General features: G+C 43.4%; 1 long non-coding RNA gene across 1 annotated transcript; it reads right to left on the bottom strand.

Moving 5' to 3' along the window:
* Positions 1 to 514: 514 nt before the first annotated feature.
* On the bottom strand, positions 515 to 2,666 carry LOC112478486. Its single transcript, XR_003045863.1, has 2 exons — positions 2,154 to 2,666; positions 515 to 1,846 (listed from the first exon to the last, which is right to left on the bottom strand). It is a non-coding gene; the product is annotated as an uncharacterized LOC112478486 (long non-coding RNA).
* Between the last annotated feature and the right edge of the window lie 6,329 nt (positions 2,667 to 8,995).

Here is an 8,995-nt window from a genome sequence, read left to right as displayed (position 1 = left end):
CCAGGGCTCTGCTTGCTGGCTCACGTTTGCATAGTTTACTCTTTGAAGAAAATGTTACTGTGAAAAATACCTTCGTTATAAGATAACGTCCATTTAAAACTGCTGAGATGTTAGCCTCACTTTATGGGGTAGGAAGCCAAATTGACATTTCATCATTGTTAATCCTTCCCCAGCTGAGTTTCCTTCACTTGAAATTTGAGTATTTTATGACTCACTTTTGTATGTGTTTTCTAAACCACCAGACGATCAATTCCAACCTCTGGAATTTTGAGTTACTCCTGTCATGATCGCTGAAAAGGGAAAAACTAGTGATTCAAAAAAGAGGAGGAAAAAGTCAGGAGAATTTTGCGACAGCATCGAGAGAGAGAAAAAACATGGAAGCAGCGTTTCCACCCGTGGGATTGCTTCTCACGAGGGGAAAGGGATGGGTATGTGTTTGGTCTGAAATGGTCATGAGCACAATTATGGCTGTATTACTTCGGAATTGGGAGGTATTTGAGCATGACTTACTTAGTTATCCTTCAATCCTTTTACTAAAGCCTCAACGCGTTACAGAACTTCAAGTGGGCCACTCCGTGGGGATTAGCAGATGAGGACAGTGACTGAGACAGGACATTAGAGGACTTTTAACATGTAGATGGAAGACGAGGCAAAACACAGAAAACGGCTCTTAGTACGTATGTGATCTTCCATAAAGCGAAGCAAATGTACAGGCGCCTCACTGAAGATGCATGGAAGAGACCCTGCAGTTTCTGATGGGGCACGCGTGGTAAGGGTCAGGAATGGCACGAACCTCATCAGCACAGATTAGTCGTGTAAAATGTCCTAGATGCCCTTCTTCGGTATGTAGCTCACATAATTTTATCTTTGTGAACTCTATTTTTCACATAAGATTTCATGTTTCTTAACCTCACAATCTCCCACCCAGCCCTTGGGTGGACACGCACAGCTGAGCACGGTCCAGCACCCAAGGTGCTCGAGCTGGAGACCAGGCACATGACAGTTGTCAGTGCCCCAGTAGGCCGTGCGCTGTACGCTTAGGGGACGATGGGTTCCACCAGGGGTGCTGAGGTGGGGAAAGTGGAGATGTCATCCCAGCACGATGACAAGCAGACTGTGTGCTCGTCTGAGAAGAGGAAGGGCATTTCGGACAGAGAATACAGCATGAGCAAAGGCCCTGAGGTGTGAGATGTCACGGCTTGTTCAGGACCCCCTTGCCCGAGATCAAGGGAACAGGGGGATAGGGCAGGTGACAGGAAAAGTGTAGGAGCCACCCTCTAATGGACCTCCCTGGCCAAGCCATCCGCTGTAGGCAGCAAGGAACCACTGGAGGATTTAGAGCCTCACAGTGTCACTAGATCTACTTTTTGGAGAATAACTGGCAAAGGAATGACAAATGGCTTGGAAAGGAGAGAGTGTTTGCAACCCACCGGGTAGGAGGTGACGAGGGCCTGAGCTGGGCAGTGACTATGTCTACGGAGGATTGGAGACTGGCCAAGGAGGGACCTGGTGCTGGAACTGTCAGGGCGAGTGACGGATGAGATGGTGGGGGTGACAGGTAGGGAGGGGTTGGCGATTTATGGCTTGGTGATTAGGCGAATGGTGCTGTGATGAGACGGGGAGCACAGAGGACAAACAGGTTTGGGGTGTAGGCTTGGGGGAGGGGTTGGCGAGAATACACTCCAGTCACAAGTGCTGATGCGTCTTCTTTGCAGCAGTGGCGTCTGGGCTCTTAGGTTCCAAACTGACATCGCCAGGGGCTAAGGTCTTCGAGAGGCTGCAAGCCGGGGAAACCACAGTTGCTGGAGCTAGACTGCCTGGGATCAGAATGTCTCAGTGTCCTTATCTGTAAAATAAAAGTGTCACCTCATAGGATCGTTCAGAGAATGGAAAGAGGCGATACATGTCAAGTGCTCAGAACAGGGCCCGGCACATTCTAAGCACTGTATAGATATTTGCTAAGGCCATGGGTGTCCCACGGACAAACTTATGCCCACTTTCCCCCCTTCTGTTTTAAAAGTACTTCAATTTGCTCTCAAACCAACATTTGGAAGACAGACACCTGAGTTCATTCATTAAACAGTGATCACTGCAATGCAGTAACTGACGACAAAGTAGGACGCTTTGTGTAATTGTTCCCTTATCCTCATTACCTGCATGGAAGACATTTACTGGACATCTGCTGGTCAGACGGGTCTCCATGGAGCCATGAGAAATGGCCCCCGGTCTCGAAGGCCTACTGCTGAGTTAGGAAAACGAGCCACAAGCAAAGGTCGTCCACGGGAAATGCTGAAGCTACGATGTGCTGAGTGCGGAGGAATCGGAAGACCAGCGGGAGAAGCCGGGGCAGCCCCAGCCTCTGTGCACCGGGTGGCGGTTGGGGGTGCTGGGTGATAAAGGGCGGCATCCCAGGCCATCCCGCCCACTGACCCTCCGGTGAGGAGGGGCGAGCAGAGGAGCTCCGGGTCAGCGTTGCGAAGCACCGTCCTGATTCTGACGTAGGTCCCTGAGCTGCACTTTGAGAAACCGTGGACAGAGTGACGAGTGGAGAGGACCCCCAGGAGTGGGAGAGGAGGCTCCTGCCTTACGCCCGAGCAGCGGGGCCGCCCAGGGCACATGGGACTCCAAGCAGAGACCTTCCCAGGGAGACTTTTATTCTGGTGTGAATTTCTAAGGAGAGAAAGGTAAAAATAAGTCAACTTGTTTTATAAAAGTGAGCTAAAAGACCAGGTTCTTAACGTCTAACATGGTAAAGAACATGTTTTTCCTACTTTAAACTTTGGGAGTTTTAAAATTCAGAGACCACCTTTTTCATTTTGAGTAATGTTTAACTTAATCGCTTAATCTGAATTAATGTGAACAACGATGGTGACAAAAGGTAATTACATTTAAGTGATAGTGTAACTTCAAAATTCCTTTGGGAATATCTGTGAGTCATCCAGGTCAACGCAAATATCCATGAAACATGTACTAACTGTTCCAGAAGGAAATAATTGTCGCAGGAAGGCAAAAGGTCAAGTGAGCTAAAAGACCAGGTTCTTAATTCATCGAGTCAATAAAAGAACTCTCGTAAGCTCTTCTCAAGCTGTCGCGTATTAGCAGGTAAGTCTGGCACTAGAATCGCTGTGTGTGTAAATACTTCACGAGGGCACAAAACACAGGAAACGTAATGAAGAGCTTCTCATGAGAGACTTACTACTGTGTGAATTCACTCAGCCTTCAAGAATGCAGAGGTATTTTAAATTTTAAAACATCATCATCTGCCTACTCGAGATAAAAATACACCATTTTAACTATCTGCAATATGTAATAATTCACAGAACTTTTACAGCAGCCACACTTTTTAAATTCTATTCAAGGCTCTTTCTCTTCTTCTAAGCAATATATCTTTCTGTGTAAATATAGGGTTGAATTAATACTGATTTTTTTTTCTAAGTGGCTTTGTGCCAATGGAGGAAAAAAGCCCAAGAAGAAAACAAAGAACTATAGACACCCCCGGCCCTGGGTTCCCCTCCTTCTCTGAGCATTGGAAGTCTCCACTCCTGGGTGGCAGTGACGGGCCTGCTGTGTCCCCTTTCCATGAGGTAAGGTACCCCGCGGCTCAGCTCCCTGTTAACCATCATTACTTCCTCATGATAATGTTGATTGAGCTGATGGCAGAGGAGCCAAAGCTGGCGGGTAGAAGACACTCCCTTTGCTTTTAAATCTAACACAGAATCTTGAACTGCCTAAAGAAACCTGCATTTTTTTTGAAGGATTAAGAGGAAAAAAAAAACCTATGCTCAAAACGTATGAGATATGTCTGTAGATTAATGAAACATTTGGGCCAATGTTCTGCATTCTCGTGGGAAAAGACTCTCATTGTACCTTCTGTGATTAAATATTTTTTAATTTAAAAAAATTTAAAGCTTTTGTTTTAATCTACTGTGACCAAACCTTTGCTACAGTTGCAGATTTGTCTAGATATATTAAATATTAAATGAGAAACATAAAATGTTCAATACAAAATATGTGCTTAACAAATGTGTTTCATACCTGTTTTCCATGTTTTGATGATATAAATTTGATACTAAAACAACTAAAAACACAAAGTTTAATTCCATTTCAGCACGAAAATGCTAATTTGCATGGCTATGAGTTTATACTAACAATTTAAAGACTTTTTTTTTCCAGAAGTATCTGCTACGTTCTCTTTTCAGCCCCTCAAAGTATCTGCTCTGAGACCATGTGAAATCTCACTTGGTTTTATTTCCCTTTAGGTTAACCACCTAAATGGTAAAAATTATGTTTCATTCCAGTGGTATGGAATTTAATTTTTTTTAAAATAAAATAACATTTGTTCATAAAGAGATTCTACCCAAATCAACAAATACCACTTTAGTGGCAAAATAATTTGTTACTTCTCCTGAAAGGAGATTAGACATTTGGTCCCCGCCCCCTCAGCAAGGCCGCTCCCTGGAGCCGGTGAGCCTGCAGGTGGAGTCCAGCCCTCTTTCCTCCTCCGTGCTCCAGCTGAGCTGTGTGAACATCTATCATGGCGCTTAGCCTACTTCTGCCTTATTTCATAATTGTGTACCTTTGTAGTTTAGAAATAGCTGAGGCAAGTATTTAGGCAGAGACCGGGTTAGTGGAGACCACCTACGGGGTGCCCTGTGCCAAAGAGGGGTGCCTGCAGCAGAAGAGAAATGGCCGCCCAGTCTACTAAGGCTCCCCTGGTTGGGGAGGGGATCTAGAAGCACCTTCATGCTCCCAGCGAGGACACGGAAGGCAGCTGGTGGCACTGAGGCCAGAGGGAGCTGAGAGGAGCAATCGGTAGGGGGTCCCCGAAATGCAGGCTCCACTGTCGGGGCCCTGTCACCCCTCCTGCCAGCACCAGCACCACCTACATCGGAACCTGGCAAGGACCCAGAGGACACATATAGAGCAAGGGCCCTTCTGCCATTTCACCCTTGAACCCAGAGGCCATCTGGGAAAGGAGACAGAAGGGAAAAACAGCCCTAGTAGGGCTTTGAACTTAACTTTACTAAATATTTATTCCAAAGTGACTGTTTTAACCCCAAAGAGACTAAGATATCCTCCTAGGGAAGACTAAAGACTCGAGGTGGCATTGCTCACTCCTTGCTGCCCTCCCGGCAGGGTGAGTAAAGGCCTGGAACAAGTTACAGATAATAAAGTCACGTGGCATTGTTTTTGTATGTTGCGTGAGGAAATAAATTTTGACTCTGCTAATATTGTAAGTTCCTTGAGAGCAAAGACTGCTTAAGTTTCTAGAGAGACAGTGTCATGTGATAATTTATTACAGGTTAGCTGTGTGACTTTGGACAAGTGACTCAAGCCCTCTGTGTGTCAGTTTCCCCTTCTGTAAAACGAGAATAATAATAGTACCTGCATCATGTGTTTGTTGTGAGGATAAAATTAACATCTCATTTATTCATTTAACTCAGTTACTATATATGAAAAACTATACTAAGCACTTAGGAAAGTGTCTGGTCTGTAACAGACATTATGTTAGCTTTGATTATTATTAGGTCCTACCATAAGACTAGAACAAACTTGGATGCTAACAGCTATAAAGTTTCTAACATTAAATGATATTATTAGTTGTTTCACCCATAATACCATAGCATATTATGTACATGTAAGATGTTAAGGCTTTGAACTTGAGAGAAAAGACCACATATACATTGTTCATTGCTTACCAACAGACAGTTTCCCCATCTTTCCCTGTTAACAGTAATCTCATTTTGCTCAAATATTAGACAAAGAGCCTTAGTCCTAGGGAAGGTAGGAATGCATCGTGACAACCTAAACCAATCATGGTAATCCTAGTCCCCTTTGGGCAAATGACACAGTTCTGGCCAATGAATCTTTGCTTCTTCCATACCCTGCCAAATCCCTCTCCTGAGCAGAGGAGTTGTTCCTTGCTTTTTATAGCTAAGTAGTATTCCACTGTGCGGACACACCACATCTATTGCCTGTTGATGGTCATTTGGGTTGTTTTCCTTTTTGGCTCTTCCAATTAAAGTTGCTATTGCTATTTGTATAAGTCTTAGTGTGGAAATATGTTTTGATTTTTCTTGGACAGACACCTAGGAGTGGAGTGACTGGAACACACGGGAGGTGTATTTTTCACTTTTAAGGAACTACTGAACTGTTTTCTAAAATGATATTGCCACCAGCAGTGGGAACACCAGTTGCTCCAAATTCTTGCTAACACTATGGCCGGTCTTCTGAAATGTTAGCCATTCCAGTGGTGTGTGATAGTATCTTCTTCTGGTTTTAACTTGCATTTTCCTAATAACTAATAATGTCGAACACATTTCACATGCTTATTTGTTCTCTGTATATTTTCTTTGGTGAAGTGTCTGTTTAAATCTTTTGCCCATTTTTAATTGCTATCTTTCTTATTATTGGGTTGTAAGAATTATTTGTATAGATACAAGTCCTTAGTCAGATATGCGTTTTGCAAACATTTTTTCCCAGCTGGTGATTTGACTTCTCATTTTCATCACAGTGTCTTTTGAAGAGCAAAGAGGAAATAGATAACCTGAATAGCCCCATATGTATTAAAGAAATAGAATCTGTAGTTGAAAACCTTCCCAAACCATACCCCGATAAGCTTCACTACTAAACATTTAAGGAATAGCTACACAAATGCTTCTAGAAAATAAAAACAGAGAAGAGAATGCTTCACAACTCATTCTGAGATGCCAGCATTACTCTGATACCAAAACCAGATAAAGAAAGCTACAGAACACATTCCTTATGAACATGGAGGCAAAAATGCTTAACAAAATTTCAGCAAATCAAATTCAATAATATCTAAAAAGGATAATAGATCATGACCAAGTGGGGTTTCTCCCAGGAATGCACGGTTGGTTTAACGTTTGAAACGCAATATAATTTACCGTATTAACTGACTAAAAAGAAAAACCATTCCATTATCTCATAGATGCAAGAAAAGCATTTGAAAAAAACCCGTCATTAAGTCTTGATAAAAATCTGTCAGCAAACTAGAAGGGAACTTAACCTCACGAAAAGCATTTATGAAGACCTCTTTTCTATTTATACTAAGTCCTTATGAGATCCCATCTAGTTTCACAGTTTTGAAAACTTATTTATATTCTGGAGATTTTTACATTTATATTGTCCCAGACCTCTAAACGATGGATTTTCCCCCCAACTGTCTATTTTGACATCTCTTTCATATCTAACAGGCATCTCAAACTCAACATGCCCCCAACAGAACTGATTTCCCAATCTCCACCTTTCTCAGGGTTCTCTGTGGTATGAGGCCTAAAATTAAGACCCAACATTATGTGCTGCCTTGACATCCAGTGAAGTGGGGAAGGGCTTTGGCCCTTCCCACTTTGGCCCAAATGGCCTACCTACAAGTTCCCGTCTCCTCCGCGCCCGTGGAAAGGTCCCCTAACCAAACACACCTTATCAAGAAGACCAGGAGCAGTTCCTGCCTAACCCAGGGTAGTGGGCTTGTTTCCTGCCAGCCCACGAAATTATTCTAACTAGCTAATCACACCCCCACTGGGATCACTCCATCCTCCCACAATCCCTGGCTGTTCACTGTTTCCAAGTGGGTCCCTACTGGCTTTGTGCAAGTGTATGTGATTAATAAATTGCTGTTGGTCTCATCTGTTCAGCCATGCCCACAGCCCTAGGGTGAGAATAGCTAACCTCACAAACAGGATGAATAGGAAGCACGGAAAGCAGCCCTATCATGATAAATGGTACCTTAACTCAATTGCTCAGGAGAAAAAATTGGCATTTTCATTTCTCACACTCACAACCAACGCATCACCAAATCCTTATTTATTTCATGCTTAAACTGTATCTGGGACTCAATGACTTCACTCACACTCCAACCTGCTGTCTAAAGCACCATCTCCTGCCTGAGCCAGCACGCCAGTCTCTAAAGTGGCCTCTCTGCCTGTGCCCATTGCCCCTGCAGGCTGGTCACCACAGAGCAGCCAGAGAGATCCTTTTATGACATGGGTTGGATTACATCATTCTTTTGCTCAGCATTTTCTGATGGCTTCTTGTGACAACTCAGATAAAAGCCAAAGCCCTTACCACGGCCTCGAAGATAGCCTCTTCCATCCCACCTGATACCCCTCTCCCCTTCGACCATGACACGCAAGCCGCCCTGAATCCACCTGCTGTTCCTGACTCCACTGCACGAACCTGCCTCAGAGCCTCTGCGTGTCCCCTCTGCCTAGAACGAGCCTCCTCTAGAGAGCTATGTGTCTTGCTCCTTCGTACTGTACTTCCTACAAGTTGGTCTCTGCTCACAGTCACCTGCCCAGAGGGTTCTTCCTCGATCACTTTTTATAAAATAGCCCGACCTATCACTTATCTCTTACCTTGCTTGTGCTTCATTGCAATTCATTACCCCAAATAGTATATATTTGCTTGCTATCTGCCCCTGCCCAATTAGAAGATCCTTAAAGGCAGGAGTCTTGCTCAGTGCTGTATCTCCAGTGCCTAGAATGTGCCTGGAACATAGAATTTGCTCAGTAAACATGTGTTGCATAATATGTGTGAGTTTGAGTATCCTGTTTTTTTGGCTTGGCCTTTGTATTTCTTTTTTTTCAAAAAGCTATCTTTTCATACCTCTTGCCCAGTTTGTCTTTTTCCTCTTGCTTTACAAGACCTATTGATATGTTAAGAAATTAATTCTTCATCCACCATATGCTACAAATATCTTTTCCCAGTTTGTCGTTCACTTTTGACTTTGTAGTCACATTTTCAATCTTTTCCTGTCAGCTTTTGGTTTTGAGGCATGCTTAGAGAGTTCTAGTCCATTCCAAAGTCATCAAAGCATTCACATTTGTTTTCTTCTAATATTTTATATATGTATCTATAAAAGATGATAATTTTTAGGTGTTTGATCCATCTGGGATTCACTTTAAGGCATAAAGAATAAGGAAGTGATCTAGTTTGAAAAGAAAATTTAGCTCTAAGATACAGTGAATACAAA

Source organism: Pteropus alecto, unplaced genomic scaffold (assembly GCF_000325575.1).
Source record: "Pteropus alecto unplaced genomic scaffold, ASM32557v1 scaffold61, whole genome shotgun sequence".
NCBI lineage: Eukaryota > Metazoa > Chordata > Mammalia > Chiroptera > Pteropodidae > Pteropus > Pteropus alecto.
The sequence above is the reverse complement of the archived record's forward strand: the minus strand, read 5'-3'. Positions and strand labels throughout refer to the sequence as shown.